This window comes from Lycorma delicatula, chromosome 1 (assembly GCF_047948215.1).
Source record: "Lycorma delicatula isolate Av1 chromosome 1, ASM4794821v1, whole genome shotgun sequence".
Classification (NCBI taxonomy): domain Eukaryota; kingdom Metazoa; phylum Arthropoda; class Insecta; order Hemiptera; family Fulgoridae; genus Lycorma; species Lycorma delicatula.
Genome location: NC_134455.1, coordinates 85,274,666 through 85,298,447, shown reverse-complemented (window position 1 = coordinate 85,298,447; position 23,782 = coordinate 85,274,666). Strand labels below are relative to the sequence as shown.

Here is a 23,782-nt window from a genome sequence, read left to right as displayed (position 1 = left end):
GAACGGCCTCAACTTCCGATGACAGTGTGTCTGAGGCCTAAAAACATTTTTATAGATTATAAAAAGCCATCCGAGGTTCCTTTAGGAATAAGGAAAGACTGAGAGTTTACTAGAGAAACCAAGAAATTATGAAAACTGCTCCGATAGGAAGAACTACATAGTATGGTAGTAAATTAATGGCAGGACCAAACCATAATATGAGTTCAATATCTTCCAAAGTTCTATACATGGTGTGGCCTTGACACGAATGTTGACTGTCAAATGCTGTTGTGTCCAAAGTTGGATACAGAATGTATTCGGCCTGTTGTAAAATATTTGTTCCGCGTCAAAAGGATCTTCCAACGTTGGTCCGACCTTCCTGACTCGGCCATACGAGTATCCAATGACGGGCACATATTACAGAGCATCAGTTCGATAAATGATTCGATGAACATTACTTCAACCAGTATTTATAGAATTGTATGACGTATGAAAATATCCAACAAATTTAAAAACCGTTCAGCCACATCAAGAGTGAGATATTCTATAGTATTTTTGGGTACTGATAATCAGAGAGAAGAAAACTAACAATATTATAGAGGACATGTTGCTTGTCCTCTTCTTTAATGAATATTCTCAGACTGTACTTTATTGCCAGTTATTTTTACACGGATTTGAATACTAGATCGTGGATACCGGTGTTCTTTGGTGGTTGGGTTTCAATTAACCACACATCTCAGGAATGGTCGAACTGAGAATGTACAAGACTACACTTCATTTACACTCATACATATCATCCTCATTCATCCTCTGAAGAATTATCTAAACGGTGGTTACCGGAGGCTAAACAGGAAAAAGAAAGAAAGACTGTACTTTATTCGAAATATTTTAGGAAACGAATCGAAAACTTTATTTTTGGATACTACTTTATTATTCAAACAGTGCAATTAGATAATATGATAAAAATTAGTAAAAAATTAAAATAAGGCAAAATTTAAAAAATTGATTCGAGTTTTTTTCTCCCTACTTGGCATTGTCAGCATTCGCAGTTGATGCGTTTCGGAGTACCTACTTTCTCAAAAGTACTTTTAGCACCTTTTTTTTTTTAAACATCCATCTGTTGAAAAACTTATATTTTATTTAACTTAAGAATATTATAAAAACGGTCGTCAGTTAAAAGATTTTTCAACAAAAAAAAAAAAGATAAATATAATCAAGTTATATTACTTTTTATTTTAAATTCAAGTTAAGTTTTATATTATATAAATATAAATATAAATAAAGAAAAACGGAATTATTATTGGACTGTTGCGAGATAATTAACTTATTTATACTAAGTACATAACAGTGTTTAAGGGCTTGTGTATAATAGTAACAAGTACAATATAACTACGCCTTAAAATTTAATTATTTTTTTTATTAAAAATATTTAAAATTAATTTTAAATTATTTCTTTTATTCAAATTACCTTCTGTATTTAGTATTTACTTCAAGTCATTAAAAAAATCAAAAAAACAATACAATTATAGTATTATTGACGTAAAATCTTTTGGAACTGGTTTAATTTTAATATTGCTATATTAGTACACTTGAAAACGAAATTAACAAAAATTTGCTTTTTTCATGCTGGCTATATTACTACGATATGACGCAATGTATTTACTTATACTTATTTATCGTGTGTCTCATGAAGAGGTAGATACACGCTTTTGATTTAGTATCACTCGCCCATTCCCCCACCGATTCTACTGAAACTTTGCAGAACTTTTAATGAAGGTTCTAAAAATATTCTGCGAAAATTTCAACGTAGAATTTATAAAAACATAATGGCGGCTTTCAAATAAAAACATAAATTTCAGGTAAACCACATTTTTTATTCATTACAAAATAGCTGGTAAAAATCAATAAAACCAGATGATATATTGTTAAATAGCTGTTCAAATTAAATAAAAAATAAAAATTTAATAATTAGGCATAACATTGCTTCACTTTCCTGTGTAAACATTTAACTATTAAAATAGGATTTACAACTGAACAAAAAGTTTAATGTTGTGCACGGGCCATTGCATTTCACGATCTAGCAGGTTCCATACGATATTCAGAGCTAAATTTCCTGATGTTGATTCACCAACCAAAATGTCAATTTTTAAGTGGAAGTGTTTGTTGTTGAAAACTGGCAATGTAGTTAAAATATACAACCTATCTACTACTGATGAAGGAAAAGAGGAAATGGTGTGTGCTTCATTACTGCGATCTCCAGGTAAACCTAATTCAGTGAGAAATATTTTTTAGATACTAGTGTGCCAAAATCGACTGTCCAAAGAATAGAAAAAGAGAGTAAGTAAAATTTTTCAAAAGTCACTTGGTTCATAATCTTTTGGAAGATGACCCAGATAGGAGAGTTAAGTTGTTCGCGTATTATTGAGCTTCATGAAGTTGATCAAGACTGGCATGAACGTGTTGTATTCTCAGATGAATCTACTTTCTACCTTAACGGTACGATAAGCAGGAATAACTCTAATTACTACAACACCGAAAACTCTCTTATTCTTGAGGAGAAGCGGCTTAAATTAAAAGGCATTACTGTCTGGGCAGTTGTTACTGTCAATAGTGTATTATCCTACAACATCTCAGATAACACAATGATTGCAAACAGATAACTAGAAGCGTTAAATCAAAATATAATGACTCATTTTATCGTTTCAGAAATGAGATGATAATTTTTCAGCAAGATGAGCAAACCCAGTTAAATTTCTACTACATACTCACCTTCAGGATCGTTGGATTGGTCGTGGAAGTGAATTATTGGACTGCCCACTTAGGTCGCCAGACCTTACTGTCTGTGACATTTTCTTGTAGGGTTATTAAAAGAACGTGTGTACGCTCATAACATTAAACTAATAAAGAGTTGAAGAGAGTCATCGAAGAAGACGAATTTCAAGACTTTTACGAATGCAAACACAGGATTTATTAAACGATGTTACTATTGTGTCGCTGTTGGTGGATTTCAGTTTGAGTAAAGTATTTTCTTTGTTAATTTATACAAATATCTATCATAATTTTAGGAGTTGTTTTATTTTCTAATTCATCTATTTTTAATCATTTTTACCAGCTGTTTTGTAATGAATAAAAGTGTTATTTATCTGAAATTGATTTTTTTTATTTGAAAGCCGCCATTTTCTTTTCTATAAATCGTAGATTTTTCACAGAACATTTTTAAAACCTTCATTAAATTTTATGTAGTTTCATTATTATCGGTGGGGGAATGGGCGAGTAATACTAAATCAAAAGCGTATACCTCTTCGTGGAACACATGGTATATATTCCACATATATATTAAGGATATATTATTAAGGAAAAATACGGTTAATTATAAATAAATACGGTGAATTATCAAAATTAAGTTTAATAAGAACTGATCTCCTACAAATTCCAGTTAAAAGTGTCATTAAATTATTCGTGCGGCTCAAATTAACTAAGAGAATGGTAATCTCATACAACGTACAAAACCTTCTGTACGATCTGTCCTTTATTAACAGCATGCTATTAGTATTTTACACATCGGAGTCACGAATAATGTCAATATTAAAAACATAAATGTCAAAATTAATTTTGATTAGTTACAATTACAATGTATAAAATTACGCAATGGTAGTATGGAAAACATCGTAATAGTTAAATACCAGTTATAAATGCGAGACTCAACAATGGTTTCAAATCTGTTTCCAACGTTTGCTCAAGATGTTACTCCCAAGTTTGCCATTGTTCACGCCGTCACGCAATGTGTCTAACGTCAGAGTCAATGTTAGTTCTTTTTATCATATGCATCTGGCGATACAGTTGTATCAGCCAACATAGTGTTTGCTTGGATCTCTTAGTTGTCAAAGAAAAAGAAAGAAAAACCTCGTAGAAAATTAAATCTCGATAGTATCTCTCAACCGGAGTTAAAAACGTTAATGAATTTTATTAAAAGACAGTGAAAAAGTTGTTGGAGCTAACTAATCAGTCAGTAAATTAATGCTCTGCAACATGTGTCCACCATTGAACGCAACGTGTGGCCGATTCAGGAGTAGTGAGGCCAATGTTGGTAGATCCTTTTGACGCGGAACACAAAATATTTTCAACAGCTTGAATGTATCCTCTGTCCAACGTTGGACACAACATTCGACACTCTAAACTCGTGTTAAGGTAACACCGTGTATCCAACAATGGAAGGCATTGGAAACATGGTGTGACACACCGGCTCCTGCCATTAACCTAATACCACATTTTGTAGTCCTTCCTATCGGAGCAATTTACACTATCTCTCTAGTAAACTCTCAATATTTCCTTTTACTCCCATAACATGAATCTCTTAAAGATTGAGCCTTTCTCTTCCTAATTTTAGCGGGGATATCCCAATATTTGTAAACGATATCATCCTACAACTGTTGAAATCCTGTTTATGTTTTGAACAAATTACAACAATACTTAATAATTAATATCAGAATTTTGTTTTATAAAATGTTATTTATAAATAAATATTGAAAGCAATTTTCCAAATTATATTTGCATTATGTCATCAAATCTATTCTGATTTCTGAAATAGATTTCTGATTCTGAAAGAGAATTCAATCGGAATCTCCGTAAATTTGATAAAGTATGTTATCTAAGCTACTCTAAGTTAAAACTGATGAAGTAATGCGTTAATATAAACGACAGTAATGCGTTAATACCAAACAACCTGCTAAAGCAATTATAGTGAAAATGCCTTTCCTAAAAATTAACGCGAGCTTGATAGTTAACGATCTAAAAAGCTGTAAGAAAAAAAAGTCTGAATGTATGGAAGAAGTCAAAAATGGAAATAATTAATTTCAATAATTATTAAAATAATTATTAATTTCCATCAAAAGCTGTGCAACTTATAGCATAGGTTTGGAAATTTATTTGAGTACATTATTAATAAAACGATTTATAAATTTCATAATTAACAATAATTTTAAAAGTTTTATGGAAGATATTAAAAAAAAAATATATATATATATTTTATTTATTTCTTAATTAGAATATATACATATCTCCTACGTATCAGGAGTTCCTGAATAGAAGTCTACAATCGAATTAAAAAAGAGGTATATTTTAGTAAAAACATTCTAGAAAATTTCTATGTTTAGTACTGCCTACTAGGTTCGATTTTTATCGCTTGTTGACGCGTTTTCGAACCGATGTAGTATAATAAGTTTTGACAATGGAGTGGTTCCAAAACGCGTCAACAAATGATAGAAAAATGGAGCTAAGAAAGATAGGCAGTACTAAACATAGAAATAATAGGGATCTTAACAGAAATATTGATAGTAATTGATTATCTTAACAAGTATAATTGTTACACACAGTGCGTATGAAGGATGAATGTTTATTGTCATTGGGATTTTTTATCATCTTTGCTTTAGGAGGATTAGAATTGTGTTTCGGTCAGACTAGTATTTCATTATTTTTACCCACGGTAGGTGACTGTTATGATAGGACATATGTTAATAAGTTTTCATAAAATTTAACTATTATTAAAAACTTGTTAACTCCAGAATGTTAATTTTATACAAATTCTCACACTAGCCTATTCCATTATAAAATTTCATACAAAAATTATTAAATATTTTCGCTTGTGTTTTTATGATTATCCGTTAGAATATAAGTATATTCTAACGAGCTTATTCTCGTGTTAGTTTTTATAATGCACTTTCAGTCTAAAAGCTAACACGATATAACTTATCGTAAAACGTTAGCTATTTGAAAAGGATTGAATATCAACTGTGGAATTTTATTAATTTTTTAAACCATTACACCAATTTTATTAATTTGTAAAAATTTTATTAAAATATTACATCAATTTATTTCAAATTATGACTTTCAGAATATACCGTCCAATTCGTTATAAAGTTTGTTTTGAATATAAAAACCATAACGTTTGGAAAGTGATTTGTGTTTTTAATGAAGAAAGAGGTGTGTTAATAAAACAATAATATTAATTAAAGTTCATATACAAAAAATCGCTTACCTACAATTGAATTCGAAGCGTTCAAAAGCTTTTAGAATTAAATTCTTCCATCTTCATGAACTCTCATATTGGTCGTATTTGTATTAGTAATTAAAACTTCACAAGTAAATTATAAAAAATCGTGGTATTTGCTTAAAACATAACAGTTGGTTATCATATGTTATAAAATTATGTTAACGTAAATTTCCTGTCAATTTGGTGGTCTCAACTGTTGTTTCTAATTTACATGTAAAGTTTTAATTACTATTACAAATAGGACGAATATGAGAGTTCTTGAAGATGGAATTCAATTCCGAAGGCGCTTGAACGCATTGAATTCAATTGTTGGTAAGCGGTTTTTTGTATATTAATTTTAATTATACATTTATACCAAAGAGCCATACTTAACAAAATTATAATAATATTAATTCTTATTAATTTATAAATAAATAAAAAATTTGTACGCTTGTCTGTTAGTGCATACATAAATATTAGCTTAAGTCTTCTGCAATGTGACTAATCGTTTAAAAAAAATAACCTCTAAAACATTTCTGATGCGTTTAGTTTTTAATGAATTCACATTTATGATCTAATCGGGATGCAATAGAATATAAAGAGAGAATTAATATTATATGACAGCATCATATTCTCGGATTAAAAAAAAAGAAAGAATTTGCAAATGAAATTAAGGGGATTAATAAATTCGAATATCGTAGAGATTGATATTTAACATAAATTTTTTACCGTAAAAAAATATAAACATTTATTTCATCCATTGTCGACAATTTGCCTACCAAACAAATATTATTATTTCCTCTTACCCTCTGGATAAACGTTAATAATATTCTAATACCGATTTAGATACAAATATTATTATTTCCTCTTACCCTCTGGATAAACGTTAATAATATTCTAATACCGATTTAGATACAAATATTTCTAACCAAATTCTTACATTAAAACTTTATATATTGGGAAAACGGAACTCCGAAACAATTTTCAAGATGTTATAAAGCAAGTTCTATAATAAGATAATTAGTTTCTTTATCATATTTGAATAGTAACCGACCGATGATCAAGACAGTGTATCTCAATCCTTTTGGTCCTGTTTTATAATAGTACCGAGAATAATGATCACTCAGTCGGGCTGTATTTGCAGCCTGAATGCAAAATTTCAAGGGTCTTTATCGTAATTCTCGCGATCCTTTTGAAAAAACTAAATACTCCGAAGTATCATTGTGTAAAATCGCAACATTTACTTTTTTTATGACATGACCTCAAAAATTTCTTGTGAAAAATACAAAAATACCGCTATATGCCGTTAGGGTTTTTCGACTCATAAAAAAATATGTAAAATGGACTATAAATTTCTAAATTTAATCTTTATTTCCAAGAAAATAATTTCCCCATTAATTCGAGTGCTAAAGATATCGCTGTTGCTTGTTGAAGTACATAAAAAATAACTGCTAATACGTTTTTTATCGTAGATTTTTTTTGATTCGTCAATCGTATTCTTACTTTTGATTGGCTAGGAAAATACGATATTCTGATTAATTAGTATCGAAATAATCTGTGGGGAGCGTTGAAACTTAAGTGTAAACTGCAATATGCAAGAATGAAGGTGAATTATCATTGGTTTATTTTATATCGGCTTTGCTCTGGGAGGGTTAAAATAGTGTTTTGGTCAGACTAGTATTTCATTCTTTTTACGCACGTTAGATACGCTTAAGATAAGGGAAAAAGTTCAGTTTTCGCAAAATTTAATTAATAGTAAAAACTTGTTAACGCCGGTATGTTAATTTTACACATATTCATATACTCTCTTACAAATTATCTTTTTTTACGAAATTAAAATTTTTTTTTATAAAATTTTAAGGTCCACCTCTAATTTTTTTTTTTTTTGAAAACTAATGCAAAAATGTAAATAATCCAAAAGGTTTTTTTATTTTTTGGTTATTTATACAGATTGAAGGTAATACATTTTTTTAAATAAAGTTTTCTTTCAAGTGCCTCTGAATTTATTAAAATTGCTTTTTTCCCCAACACCTCATTAGCGAATAAAAACGGGGAATAAAAAGTTGTAATACTTTCTTGGCATTGGGTTATTTGTACTTTATACAGTGGAGAAACGATTAAACATGAAAATATTTTAAAAAATCAATATTTTTAAATTTTGATCGGCTCCCCGCCCCCACAATCAATATTTATCCCAAAATATTTTTCTTTCTCCTAATGGCATTACAACTATGCCTAGGAAAAAATAAAACAAAGCGAGTAATAAATATAAAGATAGCTTTTTTCGATGTTTGGGGAAGAGAGGGAATTTGGGGGAACATTTTTTTTTAATGGTAAGATAAGCATGTAGGGATGTTGTGAGCTTAATATAAAGTAGGGTTATATTGGCAAAAGGTTGAGAAAACTGACCCCAAAAAAAATCTACCCTCCTTCAGGAGACATTTACCTCAAACTTTTACCAAAAGTTTTCCCAATATACACCGGTCTGTTTACCAAATTTCTGCAAAATCGGTTCATCCAGTCAAAAGTTATTAAGCTTCAAACAAGCCAATACGTACATACGTACGTACAAATATTATCTCCAACTATTTGTTTTTTTGGGTCTCTGTGTCATGAAATGCAAAAACTCCATATCCCATTTTTTGATTGATCATCGTACTTTACTTCTTGGAGCATAGCTCTAGAGCAGCGATCTCCAAACTTTTCTGATCGCGTGCCCCTAAGACGAAAATAATAATAAGCTGCATCTCATATAATATATATATATATATGTGTGTGTCTGTGTGTGTGTTTGGGCGTGCGCGAGTATGTAGCCAAAAATTAAATTATTTATTATTTATATTACTTCTTTGTCGTACCCACAACTTTATGTACCCCATTTTGGAAACCACTGCTCTAGATCTATGATGCCAGGAAAGTAAACAAAAATTCTTATCCATATTACTCTTATGTAATACTTATGTATCATATTTTAATATAAATGATTTTAGAACTGGGTATTAATGGGCAAGAAGTTATCTCTTCAGTTGTTTGAGTCAACTGTAAAAATGACAATAAGGTTTATTAAAATATGTAGGAAAATGTCAAAACGAAAAAATACAGTAACTGTTATTATTTTAATGAAATTTTATCTTTAAATTTCATTGATAAAGATAAAAATACCGATGTTAAATTTCAGTTAAACGTGCGGATTATTTTGACTCAATGGATTTCTATAAAAAGGAAATGTCATTATAACTTTTTTTTTATTTAAAATATCGTTCAATATAATCAGAGAACAAAAAGTTTAATAATTATTATCTATCATTTATAGTCAACGTGAAATAAATTGTCCTTGAGGTAAGGGGTCACAGGCAACGGGCTATCTCTTCAGTTCAAATGTAAAACTGTTAAAATTTTATATATATATATGATAAAGTTCACAGTAAAAATTGAGTATTGAATAAAATATAATGAAATGAAATTTTGCTTATCGAAAAATTATCAACGTGTACAGTTGGAATCTCATATAACTTAATTTTCTAATATGTCTAGCCGGAGTTTCTTAACACTTTTTCACGTTTAAAATATTTGTAGAATTTATTTTACAAACTGTATTTTTTATACATTATATTTTTAAAATATTATATTTTAATGTTATTATAAATATTTGACTGATGCAGCAAATATTCTCGTACCTCGCTGAAACCAGTCAGTTGTAGAACTGCAACAGAAAAAAATAATATATGTGGAATTTTCTCTGCAATTACTGCACAGTTGAATTTTGATACCTTTTATCAATTTGTTCGTAATAAGAAGGGATAAATGTTCAATCAGTAGTGATGGTAAGCTGGTATCTCTTTCTCTTATTGTTACCTGGTTTATTCTTTGAAATGCTATTATATAATTGAACTAGATTATTGTAAATTATACTTAAATTAGCCGGCCCGTTTATCCAGAACCTGGACCCTCGGGGCTCAGGTCACCCCTAAGCGAATCCTGAAGTCAACTTATGGGCTCCCTGGCGTCAAGGGGCCTACCCCATGGCCGCAGAACTCGCTTCCCAATTTGCCAGGAGGACCTATACCCTGGACACTCGCAGAGCTTGCTTCGGTCGCCATTCCCATCTGCCCAGAGGGCTTCACCTCCTGGACCCCCACACTGTACGTTATCCTCATGGTTGTGAGAATAATATTAATAAATAATAATTATACTAATCAGGCTTTATAGAAACATGAAAAAGAAACTAAACAAGATAGAATAATGGTAACTATGATAACTAAAGTACACGGACCTTAAACGACGAAAAATTTATAATTTATTTCTTCGCCATGTTAGCAGAAATATAACAATGAAGTAAAAGAATTAATCTATCTTTCCTCAATGAATATTTTTTTCACAACTTCACCCTCCTTGGGGTTGAAGAAATAATTAATATTTTTAATATCTTAACCTTCAACGGGCTAAGGCCTCGGACGATGGCTTTTACCTTTCCTGGGATAACACGAATTTATCCCGCAAATTTGGAAAAAAATCGGTCGGTTAGTTCCCGAGTGATGCGATAACAGACAAACACACAAACTTTATATATATATATACATTTCCGAATAACTGTGATCTTTTGAATCGAGAGTATACCTGATGCATGCAAAGATCAACCTACTAAAAAAAATACCCCGTTTGAATTTTGAAAATCGGACGATTGTTTGCAGAGATTTTATAAGAGAACCCAATTGCACCTTTCAAAATAGTGCCCCAGGAGCACCCCGTTTGTTACCAATTGATAATGATGATCGATCGAGCCTCCAAAGAGGTGCTCGCATATCTTACCACTCTAGACTCACACGCAGTTCCCACGGTAAGCCCATTATTGTTAAACAGAATTTTTTATATCTTTTTTTCGAGATGAAATATATCTGAAAACCTTCTCAGTTATGCCAAGAAACGTGAGTAAAAATTTGGTTGGTAGCGATTGAGCGTGTTGTATTTTTGTTTATCCTGAACAAACAAAAAACCTCTTCCTATACTATTACATAAAAATAGTAAAGAAAAATTAAATGAATCAATAAAAAACAAACAAAAGTTCTCATTTAATATATTTAAAATAAAATTAAAAAAAAAAAAATCATAGAAAAAAGACAAATAAAGGCCGATATCATTTCTATTCTTTGTATCTCATCTTGATCATTAACATTCCACATATTATTAGATAAAATTCATATTAAGATAAAGAAAACTCTAAAATACAGGAAAAAAAATTATTATAATGGAATGTTTTGTAATCAGTCAGTTACTCAGTGGTCAGCGATAAACAATTCCAGTCAATCGGAGGTCAAGGTCAACCAGATATCTCTTCTATTTCTATTCTTATTTGTAATCTATTTAAATTTTATAAATATAATAAATAAATTCAATGCTTTTGTTGAGTAGTATCTTATAGAATAAAATAAAATTACCACATAATATAAAATTGATATTTTTTTAGAATAGACAATGGGAGAAAATGTGATAATGAATCAATCTTTGTGTCTTAATTTAATAGTTACTACATTACTAATATGTTGCAAAAATAAAATACAATTGTAAATATAGTCTACTAAATAATATTATAAAATTTAATCTCTATTTTTACAATTCTAATCACCCGGAGGTTCTAATCGATCAGGTTTTCATTCGGTGTTGTTATCTTCCCGTTATTCTCAATAATTTTATAAATTTACTCGTTTAAACGCGGATGGGGGTTAATTATTTTTATATTTAAACAAATGAAAAACATCTAAAAAAAATAATTTTAATTATTCAACTCCGCCAATCTCCACGACGGAGTGGTAGCGTCCTGGCCTTTCAACCGGAGGTCCCGAGTTGATATTCCGGTCAGACATGATATTTTTCATATGACAAAATTTAAAGACCAAAGCAGTCGCTGCCCGTAATCTCATAAAAAAAATTATTCATCCTTATTTAAAATAAAAAGTACTTTTCTCTTGGAGCCCCGCCATTAAAATTTATTGATATTAATCATACTATAATAACATACTGAACTTATATCATAAATTGAAAAAAAGGTTTTACAATGTCTGATTACAAATTATTACACACCCATGTGTTTTTCCTCAGGCTAATTTTTATTCTGAATGTCGCTAATTAATTCATACCGCCATCGATCGGATCTACCAAGGTCATTAAATGACTATTGAAGATTTTATTTCGGTATAAACCTTTGCTTTATAAGTTGAACGCGTTTCTCTTATTGTCTAAATCAGGGAAGAGTTGCAAAAGAGATATTCATTTTAATGTAATATAATAATTAGTTTCGCAATATGTTGTAACCAACGGTTAAAATCAGAATAAATACAAGCGCCTATAGCGAAACAGACAAGTAAAAGCTTGAACTATAGCCTACAATGTGGATAAAGTAAGAATGAAAATAACAGTTTTAGGTATTAACGTAGTAGGCGATCTACCAACGTAGTTATTTCTTACTTGGCGCCACTGAAACGCTATATTGAAATAAGAAAATAAATAAATAAAATTATATATATAATCTAACCAAACTTGACCTACGCTCGCTAGTAAGACTAGAGCGAAGCGAGCGTATGGTAAGTTTGGTTAGATTATATTTATAATTTTATTTATTTATTTTCTTATTTCAATGTAGCGTTTCAGTGGCGCCATCTAAGAACTAACTACAGCGGTAGATCGCCTACTACATTAATACCCAGTTTTATTACAAGTATAACGTTATCTATCAATATATTCAACATTATCTTATCAATAAATTTCAGTAACAATCATTCATGTCAATAAATAACAACATAAGAACATCATTCAATAAGAGAACATTAGTTCAATAATTGTGAGCTAATATCAATAATAAATTTCAATGGCAGAACTCTAAAAGAAAAAAAGGTTTGTAATGAGAGATAATAGAAAATTCCCGTAAATCTTAGAACCAAATTGTATTCGCGTATTATTAATTGTTAAATGCTATTGGGTTGTGGATGAAATCTGTTGATAAAAATTCAACCGATAAGATATACACATGTTTTTTAACTTATTTACATTGATATGAGGTAAACGATTCGAGCCAATCGCATTCACTGGTGCCTGAAAGAAATTACTTAACCTGGTGCTACTATCTTGGATGGACTTTGGCTTCCTCCACATTTGTCTCCAATCTTTCCTCCTCCTTGAAACCGCTCTCCAGTCCCTTACTTGCATCACAGCCAAAAATCGTTTCCCACTTCCTACAGTCATCGTTATATTTGTTTTTCCCATTCTTACACTTTCAATGGTTGCACTCTTGAGTTCTCTGTTGTAATATTCTCACAACGTATCTCAAGTAAACGATTCTTTCTGATTTTATAAACTAACTAGATTATGTTTCTACCTCTTAAGAATACTATCAATCTCTTCATTATCAGATTCACCATACTCTTCCCTCGTTGACAGGTCCATATATTCTTCAAATTATATTTCTTTCAAAAATTTTCAAGCACTGCCCCATCTGCACTCAGGGTCCAAGCCTCTGTACCAGAAATTAATCACACTTACTTTTGAAAGAATTAAGAACCTTTTGACAGATTATTAACCTGAAATAAAACACTACTACTACACACTAAAATACTATAAAATTTAATTTTGGTGTATATGGAAAATGCTTTTGTACACAGTAACACATTATTACAACAATAATCTGAATATATTGAAGAATTAAATTGAATATAAACAGCCTAATTTTGATAAATATTAAGTTAAATCTTTAAAAAAGAAAGATAAGTTTTTAAACGATTTCAAGGAGAAGAAAGATTCATTAAAAGTTGAGAAGGGCCTAGGACAAGAAAAACTACAAAAGGGGCTACAAACAATGACTGCAAAATATATAGTGAAAAATAGCTCATGATTTTTAATAAGTTTGATTTACTTGTTGCAGTTGAAGAAGGCTTTAACAGTTCTGAATAAGATTACTATTTGGATTTTAAAACACTTTAAGATAGTCATTATATTTTTCTTTTTTTTATGAAAAGATCCCGATTCAAATTATTGTGCTTCACTTTTAAGTTTCATTAGGTTAGATGTCACTCGTGTAGGCATATAGGAAATGACAACCCATTTAAAATTTAACTTACTAAGATTTATCGTAACTTTGCTTCAATGTCATATTACCCCTACGCTTTTTATCAAATAATATAAAATTGTATACATATTAATTATTATACAACTAAAGTAGCCCACTAGGAAAGAACATGTATGAAAAGCGAGCAGACAGTTTATAGACATGACTAGAGATCTACATACAACCTTGTGTCAAACTCTACAATTAACACCAGCATTTGTCAATGTGCCTTCGTCTGAATGTCAATTTCTATGTTCGTAGTAATTCCTAATTCCGTTTCATGTTACTTACATGAGAAAAAAATTATACAAAAACAAAATCAAAGTATAACTTTTAGAATTTTAATTATGTACATTAGTCTACTGAAAAGTAAATTAAATAAAAAAATGTTAAAAGAATGACAAAAAATTGTAATACTTTCCGAGCATTGGTTATTTTTCTTATATAGTGGAAAAACAATGATACATAAAAAAAGTTATCTAAGATACTTTTTTTTTGGCTTGGAGGTAATTTACGATGAATTTTCTTTTAAAATTATCACTGTATGTTCAGATAAATCAAAACAAGTTTCAAACATTTTAAAAATATATTTAAAAAAAATATATTTTTATTAAATATATTGGTATTTAATATTTCGTATTATATATTGGTGTACCATCTTAGTTTAACACATTATTAGATTTTAATTTATGTACCCCAAAATTTTCCTTAACTTTCCTGTATGCTCCGTCTCTTTTACCAATGTTCATTTCTCTTTGCACTTCTGAACACTTTTGTGAAAACTGGCGAAAGAGGAGTGGATTAACTCTTTCGCCAGTTTTCACTTCCTGTTTATAGCATTTCTTAATTGCCAATAGTTCCTTTTACTTTCTTCATCACTAGCATTCTTATATTTTCTACGTTCATCCATCAACAGTAAAAATTGAAAAACATAAGAAAGAATCCTTAATAAGAAAGCGAGTCCGACAAGGATGTTCCCTATCACCGATACTTTTTAATCTTTGCATGGAACTAGCAGTTAATGATGTTAAAGACCAATTTAGATTCGGAGTAACAGTACAAGGTGAAAATATAAAGATGCTACGATTTTCTGATGATATAGTAATTCTATCCGAGAGTAAAAAGGATTTAGAAGAAACAATGAACGGCATAGATGAAGTCCTACGCAAGAACTATCGCATGAAAATAAACAAGAACAAAACAAAAGTAATGAAATATAGTAGAAATAACAAAGATGGACCACTGAATGTGAAAATAGGAGGAGAAAAGATTATGGAGGTAGAAGAATTTTGTTATTTGGGAAGTAGAATTACTAAAGATGGACGAAGCAGGAGCGATATAAAATGCCGAATAGCACAAGCTAAACGAGCCTTCAGTAAGAAATATAATTTGTTTACATCAAAAATTAATTTAAATGTCAGGAAAAGATTTTTGAAAGTGTATGTTTGGAGTGTCGCTTTATATGGAAGTGAAACTTGGACGATCGGAGTATCTGAGAAGAAAAGATTAGAAACTTTTGAAATGTGGTGCTATAGGAGAATGTTAAAAATCAGATGGGTGGATAAAGTGACAAATGAAGAGGTATTGCGGCAAATAGATGAAGAAAGAAGCATTTGGAAAAATATAGTTAAAAGAAGAGACAAGACTTATAGGCCACATACTAAGGCATCCTGGAATAGTCGCTTTAATATTGGAAGGACAGGTAGAAGGGAAAAATTGTGTAGGCAGGCCACGTTTGGAATATGTAAAACAAATTGTTAGGGATGTAGGATGTAGAGGGTATACTGAAATGAAATGACTAGCACTAGATAGGGAATCATGGAGAGCTGCATCAAACCAGTCAAATGACTGAAGACAAAAAAAAAAAAATATATATATATTTTTCTGCCTCACCTCCAAAATCAACTTTTAAGAACGTTTTTGATTTTTCTACGTTTACTATGTTAAATTGAAGAAACTAAACAAAATCTACTGCAAAAATATAAAACCAGTAAAAGGTTATCTAAGATTTCTTTTGAGGGGGGTTGGAAGGTGATATATGATGAAATTTTATTGTAATATTGTAATTAAAAGTTTATTATTTAAAATTAAAAGTTTAAATAAATCAAAAAGCCTTATGAAACATTAAAAAAAGATATTTTAAATATTTTATTGTACACTCTCATTACTACTAAGCCTAGGAAGAAAAATAGATCCGTTAAAAACTATGCAATAAATAAAAAGATAGCTTTTTTAGAAAGGGGGATTTATGGAGCAAAATTTAAAAAAAATGATAGTTTTAATTTAAGGTTATAATTTAAATATATAATTTAAATTTAAGGTTATATTTGCAAATGTTTGAAAAAATTGGCCCCAAAATATAATCTAACCCCCTGGAAATATTGATCCCGAAATTTTACCTACAAATTGCCCAATATACCTGAGTCTCTGTATAAAATTTAATCAAAATCAGTACATTCAGTCAAAAGTTATTAAACTTCAAACATGCCAACAACGTATATACGAACATTAATTACTCCCTACTTTTTTCGGTTCCTTCTTGCAGCATAGCTCTAGACTAGAGCTATTATGCCAGGAGAGTAAAATCTTTAAGGCAGGAGTGCAGTCTTCGCACGCGCGCGGGCAGAAAGAGAAAAAAGCCCTTTTACAGATAGATGCTTTGCAAAGTTAATAATAATTTTGAATTATAAAAACAGAATATAAATTATTATTATATTATAATAATAATGATAAAACTAAAATTATATTATTATAAAATAATACTATATTATAATATATATATTATTTAGTATTAAAAATATTTTTATTCTATTTTAAATAAATTTTTGGAAAGTTCTTTTAAACTGTTTAGTAATTATTGAAAATAGGAACGGAATCACAATAAAACCTTCCTTGCACAGCAAAGTATTATACTGAATTAACAAGAAAAAAGATTTTGTTGGTTGGTTAAAAAGAATTAATAGAGGCGATTGTAATCTTTTGGAAATAAAAGGACTACCTATTAGAATGTTTTTAATAAAGAATTAAAAAATTCCAATAAAATTCAATATAGATCTTCAAGGTATAAAAGGCTGAAATTTGGTAAAATCTGATAGAATTTTGACTAATGAGCTAATTCACCACAGAAGCTTACGGAAAAGCTTGTACGTGAGGATGTGAAAATGGAAATTTGTAGCTTATGAAAAATGCCATGCCCGACCAGTATTTGAACTCTGGACCTCCAGGATATTTTAAAGGATTTGATTCTGATATTTTTAAATATGATTAAATCATAATTAAAGATTTTCAATAATAATCATCAAATGAGACTTTCAAGGAATCATTCTGTTATGTTCTGATCTATGTAGTTACAAGTTCTAAAACTAACACTTTGTGGATAAAACAAAAAACCAGTATTTTATAAGTGTAGTTTTTTTAAACAGAATTAAAACAGAGCCGTATTTTCTTTGGGTTCTAGTATATTATATATTTATTTAAGAAAGTAAGCCTCAGTTCAATATTAAAAAGGTTTATATATATATATATATATATATATATATACAAAAAAAAAAACAAAACAAAAAACACAATGTTGACTACTGTGTAATGGAATGTAGCTTTCTACCGGCCTATGAATATAGCCCCGTTTAATTATATGCCAAGCTGGTTACTATGATTGGTTTGCTGGTAAAAGACTGCGCTCTCGTTGTTCAATCAAAGCATACAGGGAACGTCCACCAAGAAATGAACGGTGACGTATTTCGAGAATGGTTCGTAAATTTGTTGCGATCTTTGGAAGAAGATTGTGTTATCGTGATGGATAATACCAGTTATCATTCTGCGTTTAAAGAATAAGTGCCAGCGACTAACACAACAAAGGCGGAAATTGTTTCACGCTTAGAAGAGAAGAAAATACTACACAATCCTTCGCACACAATTCCCGAATTTCTGTCTATTGTTAATGAGCACAGAGAAAAATACAGGCGTGTAAACTCGACGAAATTGCAACAGAAATGGGGCATGAAGTCGTTTAACTAGCACCGTATCACTATCAGTATAACCCAATCGATCTAATTTTGGCGCAGATAAAAGATGAGGTGGCTGCCAAAAACAGAATATTTCAAATAAATGACGTAGAATGTTATTGGAAGATGCCATAAACCACGTAACAGTAGATGAATGGAGACAATGCGTTAAGACACGCAGAAAACCATGAAGTAGAAGATTTTCATAAAGAAGGATTGCGGGATGACCACTTAAAAGACATTGTAGTAAACTTACAAGAAGATGATAGTGACGAAAATACGACAGATTTATTTGGTGTATTTTATTTTAGGTGATACTGATTTTTAGATTATAATTTATTTAGATATTGGGTAAAATTTAAAATTTTTTTCAGATTTAAAGTCCATATTTAAATTTAACCCGTAACAGTTCCAAAATTTTGAATATCTGGGAAAATTAGGTAAATACTTTATGTAAAATGAGAAATTTCAGAAATGAGATTGAAACTTCTTATGCACACCAGAGTAATGCAATGCGTATTTTGCTATATAATAAATATGTAATGATTTGACGAAACGTTGACCTGTAAAGGGAAAAGGAACAATTCAGTATTGTATTATAAGAGTATTATTACCATGGTGTAGCGGGAATGAGGAGAAGCCTGAGGCTGTGGAAGAAGAGCTCATGACCTTCACCCGTAAGATGATTTCAAATATACAATAAAAAGAAAATTATTAACGGTATATTAATACTCAAAAGTCTTAATGAAATTATAAAATACTTATTTTTTGTTTTCTTCGTGATGTAAAAAATAAAAATCATTTAAAATTAAATAGATGTTCGTTACCTTTAATTCCTTTTGTTTAGCAAGCTGGCATTAGATTAAATTTATAAATCAAGGTTAAGTTATTTTTAAACTTATCCTTAATTAAAAAATAAATTTTAAGTGCTTTAGAATAGCAAAAATAAGCCTTTGTACGTTCTATAGCAAAATTATAAATAAAAAAAAAAGATTCATATCGTTGAAATTCAGTTACAATAAATGTGGTATTTAAAATAACCGATAAATAACTTACATTTAAATTTGATCAAAACCAACAGAAATCTGAAATTAAATCAACCACATGAAGGCTATGACCTTAAAATGATAGCTTAATATTATAGCAGAATATTCCTGAGATTAACCACAATTTTTTTATTTAAATTAATTAACCGATTTGGTATACAGATAGGTAAAGGTTAAATCTAAAGACCAAAATAAATCAATAACAAATACCACAAAATTATAAATTACACATTATCATGGATAAATAATTTAAAGTCCTTTTTCTCAATTACCATCACGTTACAACATTATTTTATAAAATAGAAAAAAAACAATTTATAAAAGTGCTAATATTGGCAAATGTGCTCGCATACGTAAATACTACATAGTTATAAATTTGAAAACTGACTGGGTTGGTCTAGTGGTAAAACTTTCGTCGCAAATCAGATGTTTAATAACTGAATTGAATGCAGGTTGATGATTGTGCTTCAATTTACCACACATCTCAGGAATGGTAGGCCTGAGTCTGTAAAATACTACAACTCATTTATGTGTCATACCCATCATCCTCATTTCGTTGGACCATGGAACTTATTGTTCACAATTTGAATTGATTGAAACGTACACATAAGAAATATAGATTAAAAAAATATATTCAAAGAACACCGTAAACTTTTAGGGATTCATCTCATAACCGAATTAAAATAAATAATACACAACTGAAAATATAGATAAAACTGGGTTACATATCCGTTGATACTTTGAACACTAATTGTTATCTATTATTACATTATTCCTTCATTTTATACTTTGAAGAATAAAATTTAAAAAAATACTGAACAAATTTTGTATTGATTTATACTAGTGTATCGGCCACCTTCGCCTACCATCAAGGATATTCGTGTTTGCATCACAGAGGTCACTGTATTAGTGGATCGTTCACTGTGTATGACAGGAATTGGACTACAGGCTCGATGTGTTTCGCGTGACACAGGAAGCTCACATTGAGTACAAGTGAGATGATATTCTGAACCAAATGTAATGCAAGACGTTTTGAGTTTTCCTTTCCACTGATGCAACTTTCATGTATCTGAATGTTATTAAAAGTGAGTTATTCGAGTTTTCAATCGGAAAACTTATTTGTAATAACCCTTAAATAATAAGAACCAGAACTACAGACATACAAAATCTGCAGGTGGCTGGTGAACCCTATTGTCTAAGGATCAACCTTAAAAAGAGCCGTGTTCAACAAGTTTGCCGAAGAAAGAAGCATTTCTGTCTCTGGAGAAGAACTCAAACACTAGATCATTACAGTTGTCTTAGCCACTGGATGTCAACTGAGGTTGATACAACCAAAGAAATTGAAAGATGAGTTCAACTGGTCTTTATGACGAGTTATGACTCGTTCTCGTCGTTATGAGTTCAACTCGTCGTTTTAGGTTTCTGAACGACAACAAACCATTTAGGCTTAAAAGGTTTCTGTTTGGGGGCTTTTGCTTCCCAATGCTTGGATTGCAAGCATCTGGAAGGCTTAAAAGCGTTTTCAATAATAAACTCCCTTTTTTCCTTAAAAATAAAATTTTGGATCACTGCACTCTCCCAGTCCTTATCTATGCAAGCGAAACCCTGGACATTAACTGTTCAATCATTACAGAAGCTGCGGGTAGAACAAAGAAATATGTAACGATGTACGCTTAGAATTACCAGACGGATAGAAGGTCCTGTAATTGGATTACAGAACAGACGAAAGTACATTATATCATCATGAAAGTTAAATAATTAAAATGCCAGACGGCACATCAATAACAGCTGAAATGAAATGAAATAAGAAATAGTAAAACACATTCACAAGAGGGAGACGTAGCTGTTCTCGAATTAAAAAAAAAATTCTGATGACTGGATATATTTAGTTTTAATCAAAAACAACTTTTACAAAAATGAATTCACAACGAGTACATCGTGTAATACCTAAAGAGCTTTGTCGTAATTCAAGAATATACCTTCGTTCAAAACGAAAATAAAATTATTTAAAAACATTTATTGTATCATTTCTATCCGTTTCGTTGAACTTTTTTTTTCTAAAATACATTCTGCGGAATAAATTATAAAAAATATGTTTTTACTTGAAGTGAATCGAAGGCAAATTTTAAAATTGCATATATACAATTATACGATTGCATTAATACAGTAATCAAATCAGGCCTAAATTTATCCACAGATATAAAAAATACACAATAATTAAATCAAATTATTCAAATCCGCCAATCACCGTGCTAACGTAATGCGGTAGTGTAGTATGGTAGCGTAGCGTGTTAGTGGTAGCGTCTCCGCTTCTCATCCGGATATCCCGGGTTCGAATCTTCGTCAGGTATGGAATTTTTCATACGCTACAATGTGCATGGCATTCACCGCTATAAACAAACATTAGATCTAGCCTATAAAAGAAATAAAACAGATTTAAAAAAACACAGTATATTTAGCAGAGAACAACTTTTTTAACAATTAAAACCACATGCTACAAGAATTTCCTAATAATCATTTTAAAACAAGCGGTGAAAACAACCCACGAACAACATCTCTGATGAAAGCAGAAAAATTATGAAAAGAATCTACTAATTTAAAAAACAATTTGTTTCTTTTTGAAAATACTTGGACTTCATTTATTCATAATCCAGATAATTAAAAAAACAAATTACACAGTTATTTTAATTTCACGGGCTTTAATTTTATTTAGTTAGTTTTTAACCGAAAAGGAGGTTTTCTTATGTGTATGTATATACCTAACTCACAACAAAATGAATGCAAATTTCTCTGTAGAATTTGTTCATACCATTCTACTCAAAATCAATTTTTCTACAAGTTTTGTTTAAAACTTTTACGTGTTTATTACCCATTTAACAAAGTTATTTTACCCTAAACTTAAGATAGAGTGTTTTTCAACCCCCAATGTTTTGTCTTTTAGCCCAGATTTCTCAAAAGCTACTAAAAATACAGTTAAAGAACAAATTTTTTCAATTTTTCAAGTCAAGTTTCATATAAAACCACTAAATCTACTCCTTATTTAGCTCCCATGAATTACAGTGTGGTTAACTTAACCGAAGGCGTTGAAATCGGAGCGAAATCATTCGATAGCTGACAGTCGCTAACAAAGCGTTTCCAAACCTATATTTATATGAACTTTCTTGTTTATTTTCACTTAGTACAGTATGATCTGAAAGTTCATCGCGAATATTTTTCATGAATCGCTCTTATATATGGAAATTTTAATAAAGTAATGAACTTCTTAAATAATTTATCACCAGTTAAATATAGAGAAATGAAACTTAGCAGATGTTCGTCTTACCTGGTACAAGTAAATATCATTTTCCTAAGTATAAGAGTTGAAAGATTATTTAAGGGGCTCTCATTCTTTATTAACACTCTTTAAAATACGTAACTAAAAATTGGTGGCATTGTACATGATGAACAAAAATTAATCTTCTGTGTGATGAATCATAATAATTGAAATTTTTTATTGGCTGTCATCACAGTTAAAGTTTTCAAATTGTGATTTTAAATTTTGAGAAATGATTTATTTCTCATGGATATATATAACATTTTATCACGTAAAAAAAAACAAAAAAATACAATAAACACATTTTTCTACCAACGAGAATGACAACTTGTCAACAATAAAATTCCAATTCTGATGTTTTGACTCTCATCACTGGATCTAAACACATTTAAATCCGTCTCGCAAAAAAAATATCCTATAGAAAAAAAAACATTTATTTTTAAAATTATATATTTCATTATATTTTTTTCTGATAAATCAATTGTTAAATAAATTAACAAATACTTTTTGTTAAATAACAATTTCTAAGATAAAACTGGATTAAAGGAGACTTTAATAACATTTAAATAAATTGTTTTAATATATTTTTTATCTAGATTGTTATTTTTATAGAGCAAAAAAGAATATACTATACTTTGCGAAATGTTGCTGAAAACAACTTTGACCTCTCGAAGTTTTTGTTTATAAATACGTACGTGAATTTTTTTCAATACTTTTTTCTTTATTATAACGAACTTTAGTAGCATTTCCTGGATGGTTACAAGACTTTAAAATAGGGTCACAAATTATAATTCTAAGAACATTGTAACGAGCTCACCAATTCCCAATACTTGTTATGTTATTTATCTGATTATAATTATATGTAGGTGGACAAAATAAAAAGGAAGAAACAAGTTTTCAGAATTTTAATCAGGAGGTAAATCAAGTACCTAAAGAATAATTTTCTTGTATGGATTATAATTTTAATAAATCTTAAAATTACTATACTAACTGCTTGTATTGGTTCATTAACTCGCTAATAGGAGTATAAATTTTTTGTTATTATAGTTACGGAGTATTATCATAAATATAAACAACTTTTTATACATAAGAAATGCATAATAGATTTGATGGTGCTTTGTAATAAAAGTGACGTAAAATGTCAGACTTAAAAAGATACAAGGTTAACGAGAAAGGTCACTGCTTTTAAGAGTAGTCTTAAAGACTAGTTTTTTTATTTTTTAGGATGTATAATAGAAAACTAAGTAACATTTATAATACAAAGAAGACATAGTCAGTTTATAAAAATGTAACATCAACTTCAATTCTAAACAGAAA

General features: G+C 29.8%; 1 protein-coding gene across 2 annotated transcripts in view; it reads right to left on the bottom strand.

Annotated features, from left to right (window-relative positions):
* Positions 1–23,782, bottom strand: part of LOC142318137 (uncharacterized) — a 598,310-nt gene that overhangs the window by 3,805 nt on the left and 570,723 nt on the right. Inside the window, exon 4 of one of the 2 annotated variants that reach the window (XM_075354678.1) lies at positions 21,229–21,566. The exons of the other annotated variant lie outside the window; for it this stretch is intronic. The gene's annotated coding sequence lies outside the window, so the exon portion shown is untranslated. Of the gene's footprint in view, positions 1–21,228; positions 21,567–23,782 lie in introns of those variants that run through there. 2 annotated transcript variants of the gene reach the window in all.